Raw genomic sequence first — 19,761 nt, forward strand, 5'->3', positions numbered from 1 at the left:
ACCTGTGTCTCCTGCATTGGCAGGATTCCCTGGTGGCTCAGACAGTAAAGCGTCTGCCCGCCATGCGGTAGACCCGGGTTCGATCCCTGGGTCGGGAAGATCCCCTGGAGAGAAATGGCAACCTACTGTAGTATTCTCGCCTAGAAAATTCCATGGATGGGAGGAGCCTGGTGGTCTACAGTCCATGGGGTCACAAAGAGTCAGATACGACTGAGCAACTTCATTCACTTCTGCATTGGCAAGTGGGTTCTTTACCATTAGCACCACCTGGAGAGCCCTGTGCCTGTCGCAAAGAGCTAAAATTCCAGTAGGAGTTCTCTCTCCCTCCCTTGGGCTCCCACTACATCTTGTTCGGCTCGCTCTTCACCATTGATCCCACCCTGCCCAGCACTGGCATTCTCTGGGTACCTCTCATTTCCTTTGACCTTAGGGCAGAAAATGTGTCTTTGTATCTTCATCTTTGAGTCTGGCAGGAAGCTTAGAGAATGGTAGGTTCTTAAATTATGTTTCTAATTCTAAAGTAATGTGTTCATTATAGAAAAAAAAAAAAACACAAAAAGTAAGCAGAAAACAAATATTACCTATAATCCCATTACCCAGAGAAAACCATTGCTAATATCTAGGCAAATTTCTTTCCAATCTCTCTCTCTACATATATATAGGATTTGTAGATATATAGTTTTTATATTATATATATTGTATATATATTATATTATATATATTCCTGGAGAAGGAAATGGCAAACCACTCCAGTATTCTTGCCTGGAAAATTCCATGGACAGAGGAACCTGGCAGGCTACAGTCCATGGGTCACAAAAATTCGGATGCGACTAAGTGACTAAACACACACATACACACACACACACACATTTTAACTTGGGCTTCTCTGGTGGCTCAGATGGTAAAGAATCTGACTGCAATGCAGGAGACCCAGGGTCGATCCCTGGGTAGGGAAGATCCCCTGGAGAAGGGCATGGCAACCTACTACTCCAGTATTCTTGCCTGGAGACAAGAGGAACCTGGCGGGCTACAGTCTGTGGGGTTGCAAAGAGTCGGACACAGCTAAGCAATTAACACCTTCACTTTCATATTTTTACTCAGACAAATAATACACATTTTGCATGAAGTGGACATCTTACAATACCATTTTCTATGATGCTTTTTTTACCTTATGAACAATTCTCATAATATTAGAAATTCTTTGAAAATGGCATTTTTGATGGCTGTAGATTAGAGATCCCACATGTTCTCTCATGTGATTGTGCCCTTCCTGTTTAAACCACTTCCATATTGTTGTAATTCATTTACAGCCTGTTTGATTATTCCTATAGGAGAAATGCCTTAAATGGAATTGTTGGGACAAAGAGAAAGGATATTTCCAAGGCTCCTGACACATCACAGTTAGCTCTGAACAAACCCTTGTCTATCAAACCCTCTCCCGACCCCACCCACCCAGATTTACTTAACTACCAGCTGGAGGGCCCAGTCCCCCAGGGTCCACCTTCTTCATTTCAACTCCCCTTGCTTTTTCAAATGGTCAGAAGCAGGGAGGAGGGTCCTGCGAGATGGGACCTGAGAGAACTGGCCAACCTATGCCCAAGTTTCCCTCCATTCTCACCTGAACTCCAGCATCAGAATTACTCCTTTGGGTTAAGGACTCAAAAGTCTATGACTGCAAATGGATGTGTAGTTGGAGACAGCCCCACTAAGCCATGGCCACTAGGCTAAACTTCTTTGTCACTAGATTAACAGCTGAGACTTGGGCTCAGGGGTTGGGCCCAAAGGTATGCATGCTTTTAATTTTATTGAAGACATTATGTAAACATATTAAAGAATATTCTGGGGGAAACAGACAAAATATGGCTACAGCTTTTTCCTTTTTCCACAGTTTTCAAGGTCAGGAAAGTAGTCTCTATGAAATGAGAATAATCTTTAGTGAGCCTTTAGATCAGTATCTTCAGAAGTGTTCCACAGTTAGTTGGATGGGTTTTCATTCAGTTTATAAATGACATCCATAAAGCAATTGTCCTGCTTCTCTAGCACAGGGCTGGATACATGAACCTCCTGGGGCTGTGAGCGTCTCAGAGGCCGAGGACAATACAGCCAGAGTGCTTTTCCCACCTCCATTGTAAACAATTTGGGATTTAATCTAAAAAGACGCTAAGGGGATCAATTATTTGAAGCAATTTGTGTCAATTTCCAAGTCAACTCCGGGTCATCATCCAGGAAAGACAATTTTTAGTACGGAAACCCCGGCCTGCCTATGGGAACAGGTCTTCCCTCTCCCTCACCAGTCACTACTCAGCAGAGGCCGATGGCTGCGAGAAACAGCCGGCTACCTGAGGGCTCCTGGACAGGGAGACAGGATCGCTCCCTCAAGGAGGGGAGGGACTGCCCTCCCTCCGAGCTGGACCGGGCGGTGTCGCTGCTCCATAGCTGCGGGTCTCAGACTTCGCGACCGTGTGGGTCTCCGGCAGGGCCCGTGAACACAGCGCGCGGGGTCCAGAGACCAGTGCTGGCCCGGGACTCTGCCTTTGCAAGTTTAAGCTCCGAGGGTGAGGGAAGCCGCTGCTGCTGGTCCCGGGGCCACACTTCAGAGGGCGGCCGCCCGGGAGCTCGGAGGGAGGGACCCAGGGGCGCGCCCCAGGGAGGCGGGCCAGGCTCACACCCCAGGGCCCCTGGGAAGGGAAGCGGCGGAGGAGGCCGGAACCGCGGGCGGCGGCGCGGCGACTTGGGCCGGGTGACACGGGGGCGGCGGGCGCCTCGGCGGCGGGAGGCCCCTCCGGCCACCCAGGGCGCGGCGGCCGGGCCTCCCTCCCCGGGCCCCGGGGCAGCTCCGGGGCGCCCAGCGCGGCTTCCCCGGCCTCCGCGCCCACCGCGCCGCAGGAAGACAAAGGCGCCACGGGGGACGGAACTGGAGCGTCCCTCCTGACTGTCCAGACTGCCTGGGCCCCTGCCTCTCAAACCCGTCCACCTCCGTGGCTGCCTGTCACTAGTGCTGGGCTCCCCTCCAGCTCACAGAGGGAGGGAAAGCGAGACCGCTCCACGTCCAGCCCCCATGGCCCCTTTCCCCCGGCCCCGCACCCAGAGCCACCGTCTAGAGCCCCAGGGTCTATCTCCGGAGCGCCTTCTCATAGCCATGCGGCCTTTAGCAGCCCACTTCACTTCCCTGGTCCCAGTTTCTCCTTGTGTAAAGCAACTGGGTTGGAAGGGGCAGTTTCTGAACTTCCTTGCCCCTCTAGAGAGCTACCTCGTCCACCTCGACCTGTGAGTGGCAGGTGGTGGGGTGGGGTGGGTGTAGGGAGAAGAGGGTTGAGGCCCTGGAGAGCTGGGAGGTGGTGGAGGAGAGGGGGCCCAAGGGGGCCTCCTAGGTACCTTCGAGGGCTCGCCCCCCCTCCCCCCTCCCCCCCTTCCCCCCCTCTTCCTGGCCTCCAAGAGTAGGTTGGCAGAGCCCCTACCCAAGGGAAGGCCCCCCGTGGGAATCCCCTGGCTCTCTGGGTGCTGGTTTGCAGCCACTGTTTGCCAGAGGATGAGGGAAGGAACAGGAAGGAACGTGCAGGCTGAACGGGAAAAGCCAGCTGGGCCAGAGGCAGTCCTTACTGTACCTCACACCTGAGGCTGAAGCTTTGCTTGGCTATGTCCCCTGCACCTGCCCTGCTGGACACTGGGGAGCCCCAGTCTGGGCACACCGCTGTCACCAGGCTGAGAGCTCCAGAGCAAAAAGTCTAGTAGCTTTTAGCTTTGAGGCTGCACACATATGCTCCTAAGACTGTGTGGAAATGACATTATTTTCAGCTTAAATCTATCTTCCTGTAGATTTACTCAGTGAGTTCAAAGATGCTAGTTCTTAATTTATAAGCTCGGAGGCAGCTTCCAGCACATTAACCTCAAGGCCTTCATGTCCTCCCCAACCCACTCCTGCTCCCCTCTGCAGGAAGGAAAGCTCCCACAAAATGTCCAGATGGTTCAGAGCAGTATATAAGACAGTCTGGTTGCAAGTGGCAGAAATGCCTCTTAAAGATGTATGTACCTATGAAATATATACATCTAGACAGTATTTCATATGCATATTTTTCTTCAGTTCAGTTCAGTCACTCAGTCTTGTCCAACTCTTTGTGACTCCATGGACTGTAACACGCCAGGCTTCCTTGTCCATCACCAATTCCCAAAGCTTGCTCAAACTCATGTCCATCAAGTCAGTGATGCTGTCCAACCATCCCATCCTCTGTCGTCCCCTTCTCCTCCTGCCTTCAATCTTTCCCAGATCAGCGTCTTTTCCAATGAGTCATTTCTTCGCATCAGGTGGCCAAAGTATTGGAGTTTCAGCTTCAGCAACAGTCCTTCCAATGAATATTCAGGACTGATTTCCTTTAGGCTGCTGCTGCTGCGTCTAAATATTTGGCTTACAGAATCTAAAGAAAGGTTCAAAACTAGTAGGAAGGACAAGGATGTTGTTGGGCCCCCAAAGTGATAGGACTCTCTCATGACCACTTCCAAGCTTAATAATTTAGTCTCAGCTTGACTTGTCTTCAAAAATCTAAGCATGCTAAATTGCTTCAGTCATGTCTGACTCTTTGCAACCCCATGGACTCCAGGCTCCTTTGTCGAGGGGATTCTCCAGGCAAAAGTACTGCAGTGGGTGCCCTCCTCTGGCGGATCTTCCCAACCCAGGGATCAAACCTACATCTCTTAGGTCTAGCTGCATTGGCAGGTGGGTTCTTTACCACTAGTGTCTCCTGGGAAGCAAGGGAATCCTTAGCAAACCTATTTGAGAAGGGTCTGCTGCAGGTCCAGACTGCTTCACCAGTATCTGGGTTTGAGAGAGGCTCCTTTGGATCTAAGTCTGTGCAGGACTTGGGAAGTCTTATTTCCTGGTAATGGCTCCAGCACACAAAGACTCCCACTGCCCAGGACTGATGAAGCCCACATGATTCTCAGGCTGAGACCCACCAGACAGTTCTGCCAGAAATCTGGGACCAGTGGGGTGGGGCCAATCTCCCCGAAGGGCTGGCAACCTGGGAATTTGACCTGTTCAGTGGAAGCGGTCACAATTACCCTGTGCAGTGGTGAGGGTTGTGCACCACAGCTCCAGAGGTGCTGCTGACTCTGTGAAGGTGCCTCCTGGAGTTGTGCAGTGCACACTGCATGTGGTCCTGGAAGCATTCCTGTCATTCAGGACAGCCAGATAGTCTTTTTTTTTTTTTTAAATATAAACCTGCTTATTTTAATTGGAGGCTAATTACTTTATAGTATTGTGTTGGTTTTGCCATACATCAACATGAATCCGCCACGGGTGTACACGTGTTCCCCATCCTGAACCCCGCTCCCTCCCCATACCATCCCTCTGGGTCATCCCAGTGCACCAGCCCCAAGCATCCAGTATCATGCATCGAACCTGGACTGGCGATTCGTTTCACATTTGATATTATACATGTTTCAATGCTATTCTCCCAAATCATCCCACCCTCGCCCTCTCCCACAGAGTCCAAAAGACTGTTCTATACATCTGTGTCTCTTTTGGTGTCTCGCATACAGGGTTATCATTACCACCTTTCTAAATTCCATATGTATGCATTAGTATACTGTATTGGCAGAGAAGGCAATGGCACCCCACTCTAGTACTCTTGCCTGGAAAATCCCATGGATGAAGGAACCTGGTAGGTTGCAGTCCATGGGGTCACTAAAAGTCAGACACGACTGAGCGATTTCACTTTCACTTTCCTCTTTACTGCATTGGAGAAGGAAATGGCAACCCACTCCAGTGTTCTTGCCTGGAGAATCCCAGGAACGGGGGAGCCTGGTGGGCTGCCGTCTATGGGGTCGCACAGAATTGGACACGACTGACGTGATTTAGCAGCAGCATACTGTATTGGTGTTTTTCTTTCTGGCTTACTTCGCTTGTATAATAGGCTCCAGTTTCATCCACCTCATTAGAACTAACCAGGTAATCTTTAGAAAGAGATTAGCAACAGAGCTTCCTGAGGTACCTGTGCGCACATTGCCTCGTAAAGAGATGCCAGGCAGTGGTATGATGACGTGATTCCTCTGGGGAGGTCACACTGCATTCTCAAGGTGGGGTGCACTGGCCATGGTGGTAAACACAGATGGAAGCCTTCCTTTGAGCTCCACCTGCCCTGTGAACCTCGGGGGCCTGCCTTGCAGTGTCAGGGAACATCCCAAGAGTGTACCAAGCACAGATTTGTAGTTAGAAGCCCCAGGCCGCTGTGACAGAAGAGCCACGTGACCTTGGTCAAGGGTCATTCTATGTAGTAGTTTCCTAGGACTGAGGAACAAATTACCACAAACTCCTGAGCTCCCCTTACAGTTCTGGAGCTCAGGAGTCCAAATCAGGGAGGCAGGAAGGTTGGTTCCTTCTAGAGTCTCCGGGAGAACCTGTCCTGTGCCCATCTCCTGGCCTCTGCTGGTGATCCCAAGTTCTTTGGCTTGAAGACGCATCACTGCGATCTCTGTCTCCATCTTCCCATCACCTTCTCCTCTGTGTCTCTTTTCCCATCCTCTTCACCCTCTTAAAAAAAAATGAGTTAAATTTAAATTTTATTGTGGTAAAATATGTGTAACATAAAATTGACCATTTTAACCATTTTTAAGTATATGGTTCAACAGCATTAAGTACTTTCACACCCATACCTCTTTCACAGAGGCACTTGTCGTTAGACTTAGAACCTACCCTGATCCAGAATGTTTTGTTCTGAGATTCTTAATTACATCTGCAAATATGATTCCAAATAAAATCATAGTCACAGATTTGGGGGAGACATCTCTTTTGAGGGGGCTGGCAGTCAATAGTAGAGCCTCCAAGCCTTGCTTTCCTCATCTGTTAAATGGGACTCCTCATGCTGCCATCTCCACCTCTTTGTAGGTTGGTTGTGGGCACTTAGGTGTTGTCTGTGCTGGGGGGTTGGCAGGGGGAGGGGGGAGCAGTGGGCCTGTCCTCTTTTGTAGTTGCCCTGTGTGTGGCCTTAATGAGCTCGGTCTCCATGTGGCCTGAGCTCCGGCACCATGCAGGCTCCCCATGAGGTGGGGTGCTATCCTGCAGAACTGCAAACAGGCATCTGGTCAAGATCTAAGGAGGTGGTTGGGGTATGGGAGGGCTGGCCAGGTTGCTTCATTAATCTCTCTCTACCCACAGAGCGCATTCCTCAGAGGGCCCCTGTGACTCTGATGCTGAGTGGAAAATGAGGGTGAATATTAACCTTGAGACCATCCCCTCCATCTCTCCGGGCTGGGGCTCTAGAGGGAGGCAGACCGATGAGGGGCTGGGCCAGGACCTGGCCTGTTGGCCCCCAGGAGCTGAATCTCAGGAACACGCTTCTGAGCTGTGCAGCCTTCTGGATTTCCACTGCCTCGGCCCAGGGTGATTTCTTACCCCTCTCAATTCCTCTGGCTCTTCCTTGACTCTGGCCTTCACTGTGGGACACTTGGCCCACTTGCCCAGCCTGTGTCATCACCTGTGGAACAGCGATAGCATAGGAGATCCTTCAGGGGCTGATTGGGAGGCTCCAAGATGATGGCAGAGCTTGGAGGCAATGCATGGATGCATGGATGGGCAGCCAAATCCTCCGGGTGTAAATCTGGTTTGCTGTATGCTTTGGGGCAACTTGTTTAACCTCTCTGGGCCTAGGTTTTATCATGGTATGTGTAAGATGGGATGAGAATAGTGCCTATATCATAGGGCTCATGGAGAGATTCCAGATATGCAGCTCCACAGGTACCATTTGTGCCTCTGTGAAGGCACCCCCTGGAGTTGTGCAGTGCACAGCTGGGGGTTTCTGGATGAAAAAATTTGCTGAACGCCCCCCCTGCTGTCTGCGGGAACCTTTCCTAGGGCACATAGGTCCTTCCTGGCCCTTGCTTTGGGCCTCCCTGCCATGGCAAGAGCACCTCCAGGGCTGTTTCTTTCTCACCCTTACCCCTCCCTACTGTACCTATGCCTTGCAGAGCCCAAAAACTTCTGCTGAAAGCTGGATGAAGTTGGCAATATTTCAAGATATTGACCTTTAGGAAGGCTATTGCGATAGATGAAATGTTTGTGTTCCCCTAAATTCATATGTTGAAATCTTAACACCCAGTGTGATGGTATTAGGAGGTGGGGCCTTTGGAAAGTGAATAGATCATGAGGGTAGAACCCTAATGAATGGGATTAGTGCTGTTAGAAGAGACACAGAGAGCTCCCTTCTCTTCTGCCATGTGTGTTGTCTATGAACCAGCAAGCAGGCTCTCACCAAAACCTAGCCAAGCTGGAGCTTTGATCTCTTTCTTCTGGGTCTCCAGAAATATGAGAAATAAATTTCTGTTATCTGTAAGTCACTCAATCTATTGTATCTCTCCGATAGCTCAGTTTGTAAAGAATCCGCCTGCGAGCAGGTTCGATACCTGGGTCAGGAAGATCTGCTGGAGAAGGGATAGGCTACCCACTCCAGTATTCTTGGGCTTTCCTTGTGGCTCAGCTGGTAAAGAATCCACCTGCAGTGCAGGAGACCTGGGTTCGATCCCTGGGTTGGGAAGATCTCCTGGAGAAGGGAAAGGCTACCCACTCCAGTATTCTGGCCTGAAGAATTCCTTGGACTGTATAGTCCATGGGGTTGCAAAGAGTCCGACACAACTGAGTGACTTTCACTTTCAATCTACTGTATTTTCATTAAAGCAATCTGAAGGGACTAAGACTCTATTAGAAGAAATATAGCGGGTAGAGGGACAAAGCTAAATGACACCAGGAGGAAATAATCAGATAAATCCAGAATGTGGAACATTCTACAACTGGCCTGTTCTCTTAAAAAAAAAAATTCAATGCAATGAAAATAAAAGGATGGGAGAACTGTTCTAGGTCAAAAGGAACATACAGTCAAGTGAATGTGTACTCCGTGAGCAGACACTGACTTGAACAGATGAGCTACAAAAGATACTTTACAGACTTTTGGGGGAATTTTAATAGACTGGGCTTCAGATGGGTATTCAGAAATTATTACTAATTTTCTTAGGTGTGATAATGGTATTTGCAGTTAGGAGAATATTCCTTTATGTTGGACATGCTGTTGGCGTGTGGAGATGACAGGGGACGATGTCCATGATTTATTCTGAAATTCTTCGTGCAGTAAATACGTAAATAAAACCTAAGCATTCTAAGTTTCAGGGTGGCTCAAGGGAGGAGAATGAGATGCCCCAAGGGACAGAGCTCAGCTTCCTGGGCTTGGCTGGGCCCCCAGTGCTTGCCAAACCCAGGGGTGTGCACTTTCTGTGTGTTTGGAAGGAAATGTGCAGCAGCACCTGGCACATAGTAGGTGCTTAACCAAACTTCAATGAACGAAAGAACAGACAGTCTTTGTGGGATTCACCTTCTAGGATGGGTTCTGGCTGAACAACCCTGTTCACATTCCACCTATCTTCCAAGCTCATCACAAGACAGTTAAAAACACTGGCAGGGCGTCAAAGGTCACCTTTGAGGGAAATGCCAGGGAGGGTTCTCTGAGGTCTCACTGGATGATTCCAGGCACCACCGCCATGGCCTCTCTCTAAGCCTCTTCAGCATCTCCTGAGCCCCCTCGTGGAGCTCAGCTACTTCTGCAGCCCCGCCATTCAGATCAAGAGTCAATTGCTCATAATCCTTCTGTCCTGAACAGCTGGCCTGCTGGTCCTTATTCATTTTATTGAATCAGGTGTAGCATCAGAAGCAGTCCTGTTCCTGTAAGTCTCCCAAGTCAGGTGAGACACATTGTGGGTACCCACTAAGAACCTGGGGCCCTAAGCAATAATAACAACGATAATGATTAATGAAATAATAATATGTTACATCACTCAGTATTTATTGTTTCCAAGTTTGTGCAAATTTGTTTAACAAAAGTTCTTTCTTTAATTATCCTAAGAGGACTGTTTTTGTTGATTTTTTTTTTTTTTTTTACTTTAATGCTGATCCCCATTTGGCAGACTGATTCCTAGTTTCACAGTTAAGAAGTGGCATACCAGGGTTCAAACTCCAGTTGCCTCATTCCTGCTTCTTTCCCAGGAGCAATGTTCAGCCCGCATTTCAGGGTTCCTTAGCCGTGAACGCTTGAGGACAGCTGAGAAATCCTGGAACAGCCAGGGCCCAAGAGCCAGTGGTGTGCTTTGTTCCCTACCAAGTTCTGTGTTGAAATGATTATCCTTAGTAATAGCTCCTGCCCCTTCTTTCACAATCTTCAGAAGCACACCACAGGGCGGTTCAAAGTCGAGCAGGCTGATGCGTCACCTTTGATGGAAGTGCCTGGGAGGACCCTGTCCGAGAGGCCAGCCCGCGGAGCTAAGTAACCTGGTGGCGAACACTCCCCTGCAGTCAGGAAGATGTTCAGGCTGTGTGGCTTTCTTGTCAGCCCTTAGGGAAAGGGCTTCCTGGTGGGTCCCCACTAGCATCTGAGCTAGGCTGGATGTTTCTCATCTTTGTTCCTCTCTCAGGGCCGATTGCTCACCCATCTTCCGGTCGGCAGAGGGTGATATTAGATTAAGACCAGCTGTCACTGGTGGGCTGTGCCCACGTATTCTACCCCAAATGCATCCCTTCAGTAGGTATCTGGTGACATAGGGCTAATGAGGCCCTGCCTGCCTCACAGATGTTAGGTTCCAGCCACAAGCCCCAAAAAAACCTGGGAAAGAAGGATCCAGTTTTCACTGAAAATGAAGCTTTCCAGGGCTGCTGACTAAGGAGTTTTCTTTCCAAACATCTGAGAGAGCAAACAGATTGTAAATTAAGAGGGAGTTACAAGATAGTAACTGAAGGGAAACCAAGCCGCCCAGCTCTCTGGTTGTGGCTGGTGTGGCACTGATGGGATCCAGGCGGCCAAGAAAGGTGACTAAGCAGGCGGGCGAGTGGGTGGGAGGGGACCGGGGTGCTGGGGACTGCGTTCAGGCTTCTTCCTTGAGCCAAGGGGCACTGGTTTCTTCTGACAGGAGGTGGAACACTGGTCTATGTCTTCCTGTGAGCCAATGAATTAGTGATTCCCACCCAGATCAAAGTTCAGTCTCCCAAGGCAACTCAGCAAAAATAAAGTGAAACAAATTCTCACCCACTCAAACCGGTCTTCCCATGACCAAAGCATTAAGCCTGGAGTCGGACGGGCCTTGAGTCACACTTCGCTACTCCTTCAGAGTGAAAATACTGGTTTCAGTCAAATGTCTCCATTCAGCTGAAGCTTGGATTTATTAATGGGAGGAGGGCCCCTGGCATAGTCGTCTCTGGCAGTCATCCTGTGGATTTGGGGTGCTGGGGCCGTACTGGGGAGCCTGCCTCAGAACAGAAAAGTCAGGAGCAACTCCCTCTGCCGTGACCACACCACCTCCAGCCCTAACTCAGAAGTCCTGCTTTGGAGAACAGAAGAGAAAAGGAGGGGTGGATATTGGAAGCAGACAGTTGGCTGGGCAAGTTTCAACATGGGCATGCCTTCAGTTTTCCCTGTTGTGTCCCTGAGTTCAGTGACTGTCAGTGTGACCCTGTCATTCAGGGATATCAAGCTCTGTCTGAGGACCCCCAAGTCCGAGCACACCCAGGCTTTACTCAGGAACTTACTGCCCATCACCACCCACCGAGGGCCCCTCTGGGGAGAGGTCAGGATTCTGGGTTTGGGAATCTCCTTATAGAGCCATGAGCTTTCCAAACAGGAAAGGGGTGGGCTATGGAGCCATGCCCCAGGAGCACCTGAGATCTCCCCATGTCCAGCCCTTACTTGCTGCTTGTTCAAGGCAGGAATCAAGGCCAAATCATACCCAAACAAATAGCTTTCAACAAAACCGAAATCCCACGGGGTTGGTGTTGGTGTTAGTTTCAGAGCTTGGAGAATCGAGTCAGTGATCAATGGAACAGGGTATCTGGAGAAAAATCAGACAGAATATGAGGCAAGGCTCTCATATTTGCAGGCCAAGGCACAGGACAGATGCTGGAAGGATCCTTCCATTTCGCCGAGGGGCTCAGTACTAACTGGTTCAAGACGCAAAGTGAATGTCTGCCAGGGACCGTGGGCCCGATCGGAGCCAGACAGGGTCCCACCCTTGAGGAGCTCACAGCCTGAGGGAGGGAGGAGCAAGGCCACAGGTGACTTGACAGCCCTCATGACACCATGAAGCTTCTGGGATCAGATAGACCTGGCTTCTAGACTCTTCTGCTTTCTGGCTGAGTGACCTTGGGGAAATTACACAGTGTTCCAAGTCATGGTTTTATCCCCAGCAAACTGGGGTGAGTAGTGTTCAGGGACCTCTTAGAGTTCCAGGGAGGATTCTGAGGGCGTGTGTGTGCAAAGCGCGTGCCTGGCACCCAGTGGCACTGCTAGTAATGCAGGCTGGTTGGATGACAATAATGTAAACCTCTTATTATCAGAGAACCCTGCCAAGCGCCCAGGGTGGCAGGAGACCAAGCAACTGGTGTTGGGGATGAACGGGGCAGGGGAGGGGCAACCAGAAAGGCTTCCGGGGGTGACGCTGGCCCCGTGGTAAAGAAGAGCGACCCTGGGAGGGGGCATTTGGGTCCTGGAGAGCAGCTGGCCATCCTGGCAGAGCCTGCCGCACATAGGTGCAGCCCCAGATGTTTTGTGATACACCGAGGAGTTCAGACTTTGTCATGAGGGCAAAGGAGCACCGGGAAGGCTTTCTGATAGAAGAGCACTCTGCGCTCTGCCAAAGGTTAGATGCGAAGGGAGGCGAGGTGGGGTGAGTCAGCATGGGCTGTCACAGTGGTCACTCAAGAGACTCTGGGGGCCTGAAGATGGAGGAGATGGGGGTGTAGGAGGCATCACTGGTAGGAACTCCAGGTCTGAGAGGATTAGGCATGAGGCAGGGGAGCAGGCCCTGAGCAAAGGTGGGGTTTGGATGGTTAATGGGGACAGGCCACCAAGGCCAGGGGTGAGGGTGTGCAGGCAGGGAGAGTGCAGCTTTGTGGTGCACATACTTCGATGCAGAAGTCTGTGGGATCCTGGGTTGGGGTGGCGGGTTTCAGAAGCCTGGGGCAGGGCTGGGGAAGGGGCAAGGATGAGGAGCTTGATCAAGACCGTGTGTTACCTGTTTGGGCTGAGGACCCACTGGGAAACACTACGTCGGCAACCAGGGAGCCCCTTTCCCGAGGCAGACGCAGCACCCACTGACCTTGTGATTTTCTGTGGCTCTAGTCACTGACCCCCAGGAGAGAGATGACCACGTGGGGACAGGAGCGTGAGCGTGGTCCAAAGGTGGGTCGAAAGGTGGAAGCCAAAGGAGCCGACGTCGCCACTCACACTCTTGGTCAGGGTGGGTAAGGGGACCATTGTCTAGTCCTTAAATCCTAGTTTTGGAAAGCTGAAGGAAGGGAACAGTTCTTGAAAGTGGTAAATCTAAAATAAAATATATGAAATGATATGAATTCTAGCTTCAGAGATTGTCCTGTTGAAAAGATAAGGTAACATGATGGACAACGGAGACATGAGACACGGAGGGCATCCAGGGACTGTGGATGTCAGGCGGCCTTTCTGACTTACTGTCGGGAGGACAACCATTGCTCCCAGCCTCAGCCTTTTCTCTGTATCATCAGTGATGGAGTGCTGACCTGGACGAAGGATGAGAATACAAAATTATTTACTGAGTGCTTCTTATGTGCCAGTGACTCTATGGATTATCCTCATTTAATCTCCCATCCTGAGTAGATGCTTTTATCTCTTACTTGTTTTACCATCCTTACACTTTGGGAGCACCAGGGCACAGACATTAAGCTGAGCGAAGGAAATGCTCAGGATGTCCATGAACTGCCCAGAAGCAGAGTGAGAGGGATTTGGCAAAGCTTTGCCTACTCTTAGGATCCGTGGGCAAGATGGAGAAATGTGAGTGTCCCTGTGCTGGGAAGATGTGTCCAAGTCTTCCTGGCGCTCTGCAAGGGGAGTTGTGGGGATTTGTACAGCTCAATATCTGGGTCAGTGATTGGATCACACAGGTTATTTGTCAATCTGTGGATGACAAAGCTGAGGAAGGAGGGGGAGACTACATGCTAGATGGTACAATTAAGATTTGATGAGATGGACAGGCTGAAATAGTCATCCAAAGCTAACAGAGTAATGTTGTAAAAGGACAAATGAAGAACTGTTTTTGGTTCTTAGAAACTCAAGGACACAAGTAGATGATAGAGAAAATCTGGCTTGATGGCAATTACGGGGAAAAGACTTTACACAATCTAAAGAGACAATGTTGTTGCCATAGACAGTATGGTAACATTACATTACAATAATGCAATTGTAGGCTACATTTGAAAGAAGTGTCTGAAATGAAATAAATATGAGCCCTCTGCCAGTGATGAAGCAACATCTGGTCCAGTTTCAGGAGCACATTTAAAAACATTAATTTTATTTATTTATTTATTATCTATTTTGGGCTGTGCTGGGTCTTCGTTGCTGTACAGGCTTCTTCTCTAGCTGTGGCGAGTGGGTCTACTCTCCAGTTGCGGTAAGCAGACTTCTCATTGCGTGGCTTCTTTTGTTGATGTGCCCGGGCTCTAGGCACATGGGATTCAGTAGTTGTGGCCCCTGGGCTTAGTTGCTCCAAGGTATGTGGAATCTTCCCGACCTGGGGATCGAACCTGTGTCTCCTGCTTTGGAGCCAGATTCTTTACCACTGAGCCACCAGGGGAGCCCTCGAGAGCACATTGTAAGAGGAATTATGGTAAACTGGAATAATATGCAGGGAAGGATGACAGGTGTAGGAAAGACCTGGCAGCCATGTTGTCATGGGTGACCTGGTAGAAGGCAGGGACAGGGAGCATGATACTGGTCTTCAGTATTTATGGTAAAGGGATTAGGTTTCTCCCTTGAATCAACCTTATCCTGGCGCCCTTCTACCTAACCGTCAGTTCTGGCCTGCAAAGCAGGTGTGTGTGTGGGGGGGTCAAACAACCTGTGAGAGTCTGAGCTCACATGAGGTCCTGCAGTTGTACGGGCAAAGGCTAAACTGGCTGCCTGTTCAGAGGGGAGATGCAAGAGAGCGTAAAAGACCGAGAATTAGGAAACTGGATTCAGGTAGGGCCCCTGGTTATAGATGAGTAACGTTGTGAATGCCAATTTCCTTTTCCAGGCTTCAATTTCTTCAGCTCTGGGAATGTAATCATCATTGGCTCCCAGCGTTTGACAGCAATGGAACCCTTTGCTCCAGTGAATCTTCTGCAAATCTCCCTGCTCCCCATATAAACCCAGTGTGTTACTATGGACACCCCCATCGCTGCAGAGCCCAGCCCTCCTGCAACACTGCTTCTGGGAGTGACTTGCAGAGCACTGGGCCAGCTGAACTTCCAGTTCTAAAATTCTGATTCTCTAAGGTTTCTCCAAATTCGCTTTTTAAAATTGTTTTTTTGAAAATCCATGTTTTTTTCATTTGGCCGCTCAGGTCTTAGCTGTGGCACTTGGGATCTTCAATCTTTGTTGTGGTATATAGGGCCTTTAGTTATGGCATACAGAATCTAGGGGGCTTCCCTGGTGGCTCGGTGGTAAGAACCCATCAGCCAATGCAGAAGACACTTGATCAAGAAGGCTTGATCCATGGGTGAGGAAGATCCCCTGGAGTAGGAACTGGCAACCTTCTTCAGTATTCTTGCCTGGAGAATTCCATGGACAGAGGAGCCTGGTGGGCTACAGTGCATGAGGTCACAGAGTCGGAAACGACTTAGTGACTGAACACACACACAGGATCTAGTTCCCCACCAGGGATCAAACCCAGGCCCCTTGCACTGGGAATGCGTAACCTTAGTCACTGGACCCCAGGGAAGTCCTCCTACTTTAGCTTTTGATTCTGTAGATTCCGACCCCTCATTTTATGCATCAAGTACCTGCGACTTAGAAAGGGATTTATCCAAGATCTTAACAGCTGATTAGTGGCAGAGCTAAACTTAGAACACACAACTCCTAGCTTAATCCAGTGTCCCTTCTACCTCCCCAGACTGCTCCCTACTTCCACCTGTGATTTGTCTCAGCGTTTGTGCCTCTGAAAGGTGCTGGTAAACCTGAGCTACCCCCTATTGATCTCTCCCCCTTGGAAAAGCAACAGAAAGGTGACAGATCCCATTTGAGGCATTGCTACAGCCTGAGACAATGGTCCCAGAATTCATTTCGCTATGTACTACTTTAGCTCCATGACATACTGTTTCTAAGGACCAAGAAGTGAAAAGCAAGAGTGACTCAGACTTCTGGTTGTCCTACATCATCTGTTCTCTTTCCTCACTACTAGAATCCCTTTAAGTTGGCCACCCAGGATAAAGGTATTTCCCAGTCTCTTTTGCAGCTAGATATGGTACTGCACATCTTTTGCAGTTAGATATGGCACTGTGTGAATCACAACACTGTGGAAAATTCTTCAAGAGATGGGAATACCAGACCACCTGACCTGCCTCCTGAGAAATCTGTACACAGATCAAGAAGCAACAGTTAGAACTGGACATGGAACAACAGACTGATTCCAAATTAGGAAAGGAGTACGTCAAGGCCCCACTTATTTAACTCGTATGCAGAGTACATCATGAGACATGATGAAGCACAAGCTAGAATCAAGATTGCTGGGAGAAGTGTCAATAACCTCAGATACGCAGATGACACCACCCTTATGGCAGAAAGTGAAGAGGAAGTGAAGAGCCTCTTGATGAAAGAGGAGAGTGAAAAACCTGGCTTAAAACTCATCATTCAGAAAACTAAGATCATGACATCCGGTCCCATCACTTCATGGCAAATAGATGCGGAAATAATGGAAACAGTGACAGACTTTATTTTTGGGGCTCCAAAATCATTGCAGATGGTAACTGCAGCCATGAAATGAAAAGACGCTTGCTTCTTGAAAGAAAAGCTATGATCAACCCAGACAATATACTAAAAAACAGAGACATTACTTTACCAACAAAAGTCCATCTAGTCAAAGCTATTGTTTTCCAGTAGTTATGTATGGATGTGAGAGTTGGACTATAAAGAAAGCTGAGCACTGAAGAATTGATGCTTTTGAACTGTGGTGTTGAAGATTCTTCTTGAGAGTCCCTTGGACTGCAAGGAGATCCAACCAGTTAATCCTAAAGGAGATCAGTCCTGAATATTCATTGGAAGGACTGATGCTGAAGCTGAAACTCCAATACTTTGGCCACCATGTGAAGAAATGACTCATTTGAAAAGACCCTGATTCTGGGAAGGATCAAAGGTGGGAGGAAAAGGGGACCACAGAGGATGGGATGGTTGGATGGCATCACTGACTCGATGGACATGAGTCTGAATAAGCTCTGGGAGTTGGTGATGGACAGAGAAGCCTGGCGTGCTGCAATCCATGGGGTCACAATGAGTCGGACACGACTGAGCAACTGAACTCAACTGATGGCACTGCAACTAAGTTCTGGTCAATGGGTTGGAATTAGAAATACTGTCTATACCTTATGGAAAGTGTCCTTAGCGGAAAGGAGTATGCCCTTCTCCCATGATGGCTGGAATGCAGACTTGGCGGCTGAATCCCCAAGAGAATACCTGGACCATAAGAGAGACCATGTGTTGAGAATCGCAGGACAGGATGCTAAGAGTTTCCATTTTGGATGAGCTTATGAAGCCTCTTTACTATCCCCAGACTGTTTTCTGATGTTGAACAGGCAAGAGAAATAGACTCCTAATGTGGAAGCCACCATTACCATTTTCAACCAACTCTGTCATTGAATGTAAGACAGCATTATTTTATATATCACTAAGAAAAAGAAACTGCTGCCAATTAAACAGCTACCCCATCCAATTGTATGACACACGCCAATTTCAGAGAAGTTCAAATGTGACGAAAGTATGAGTCTTATTATATGTAGTATTTTTGTTTTTTGTTACTCACAGCCAAGCCTAATCCTGATGCAAGAAACATGAGGGAGCAAAAAGACAACAAGTTCTAAATAAAGAGCATGACAATCATGTAGAGGGAAGAACAAGTCTCTCTATAAACGACTGACTCACAAAAATAGTAGTGACACATGACTCAATTTAGGGAAGTTTCTCCTATAACTTTGTCGTTTGACTTGAATTAACTGGGGGATTAGGTATGGCTATTTGGATTTGGCCATCAAGTAAGATGAGACTCTAGGGCATGAGTGTACTGGTTTTAAGATGTGGAAGATGCAAAGTGTGTTAGTCGCTCAGTCGTGTCTGAGTCTTTGTGACTCCATGATCTGTAGCCTACCAGGCTCCTCTGGTAGCTATCTGTGGGATTTCCCAGGCAAGAATACAGGAGTGGGATGCTATCCCCTTCTCCAGGGGATCTTCCCAATCCAGGGATTGAAGCCAAGTCTCCTGTGCTGCAGGCATCCGGATTCTTTACCGTCTGAGCCAAGGCTAAATCAGTCTTCACTGTGTGTGACTTGGCTTTTAGGGTCTCTGACTCCTTGGTTTCTTCTCCCCACCTCTGCAGGGTCCTCTGGCTGACTTTGAGAAGGACAAATGGGCAGCTGCTCTGAGAAGCAGCTGAAGATCAAGACAAACGTGCAGCCAATAAGCTCTCCCGTCACTGAGATTCCCACGGAGATGTGCAAGGCTTTTCCCGCACCAGCCCTGCTAGTTACTGCTTTCCGGTGTAATTCAAGCCTTGATCTGGTGCAAAGCTGAGCTGAAAAGCTGAAAAACGGAAAGCTGAAAAGCTAAGACTTTTGGTCCTCAGGACTAGACCCCTGACCTTAACCTATGACAACCAAGTGTTAATGTACCTGTTGTGACTAAAACATCAAAGGCCAATATGACACACGAAAGGGAAATGTGGCTTATTGAAAAGTTGAGTTTAAGGCCAATTATTTACTTTGTGTGTCATTAAAGCAGGGGCACTTTCTTGAGAAATGTCCACTTGACCACTTTTAAATTATAGCACAGTAACTTAAGTGATCCTGTTTCCTGTGACTGCTTCTTGAATCTACTGGGACCACAGGGGCCTTTATAGATTTTGTGAACTATGCTCTATCGTTTATTGATGGTTTCCTCATGTGATAAATGTTTTACATTTATTATTTAATACATCAACCCCACAGGTAGGTGGTATCATTCCCATTTTTAAAGACAGTGGAACTATGGCTCAGAGAAGTTGATTAACTTTTTCATGGTATCACAGCTAATAAATGGGCTCTGAATTTAGGCTGATGAAAGCTACCATTATACTTTAGTTGTAATGGACTGTATAAGCAGCCCTTCAGCTTCAATTTACTGAAACAAGTAAAAGTCTGCTGAGGAATACTTTTATCCTTCCATTCAGAAGGTCCACCGGGCACTAATAACTTGTGATTATTCTGAAGGAAAGCCTTCTCTGAAAAAAAAAAGTTGGGGGAAATGGCAGGAGATGGACTGGATAAGCATCGTTGCTTCAGGCCTTACTTAATTTACACTCCAGCAACTGTTGCAATGGCCCGTGTAATAACCTGGCAACACAGGAATCTCTGTCAATGACAGAGGTACAGAAGAGTTCCAATGGAACACTCCCGTAGCCGATGAGGTGGACTACTGTTGGGCTGATTGCCTGCTTCTAATGAAATGGGTCATGTGACTTTGCTAAAGCAACACCTAATCTAGTAACAATATTTTAAAAGTGCTTTTGAGAAATTTTCTGCTCACCTTAGTTTCATGCATATATTTTCTTAGGAAGAAAAAAAATTCCCTATACATCCCTATTTAACTTCACCAGTTCTGCCAAAGATACATTATCATGAATCATGGAAATTTCTTGTATGCTCTCATGTTCTACATAAAAACAGCTTAGCTATTTAAAGGGTTGTTTCAAATTCTTATGGGTGAG

The 19,761-nt window shown here is 48.4% G+C and overlaps 1 long non-coding RNA gene across 1 annotated transcript; it reads left to right on the top strand.

The window, feature by feature from the left end:
- Positions 1-2,404: 2,404 nt before the first annotated feature.
- Positions 2,405-18,860, top strand: LOC147363033 (uncharacterized). Its single transcript, XR_015136719.1, has 2 exons — positions 2,405-2,555; positions 18,397-18,860. It is a non-coding gene; the product is annotated as an uncharacterized LOC147363033 (long non-coding RNA).
- Positions 18,861-19,761: the final 901 nt, after the last annotated feature.

The sequence above is a fragment of the Bos grunniens genome, chromosome 11 (genome assembly GCF_055505025.1).
Source record: "Bos grunniens cultivar Pamir isolate PY7600 chromosome 11, Bosgru_T2T1.0, whole genome shotgun sequence".
NCBI classification, from domain to species: Eukaryota; Metazoa; Chordata; class Mammalia; order Artiodactyla; family Bovidae; genus Bos; species Bos grunniens.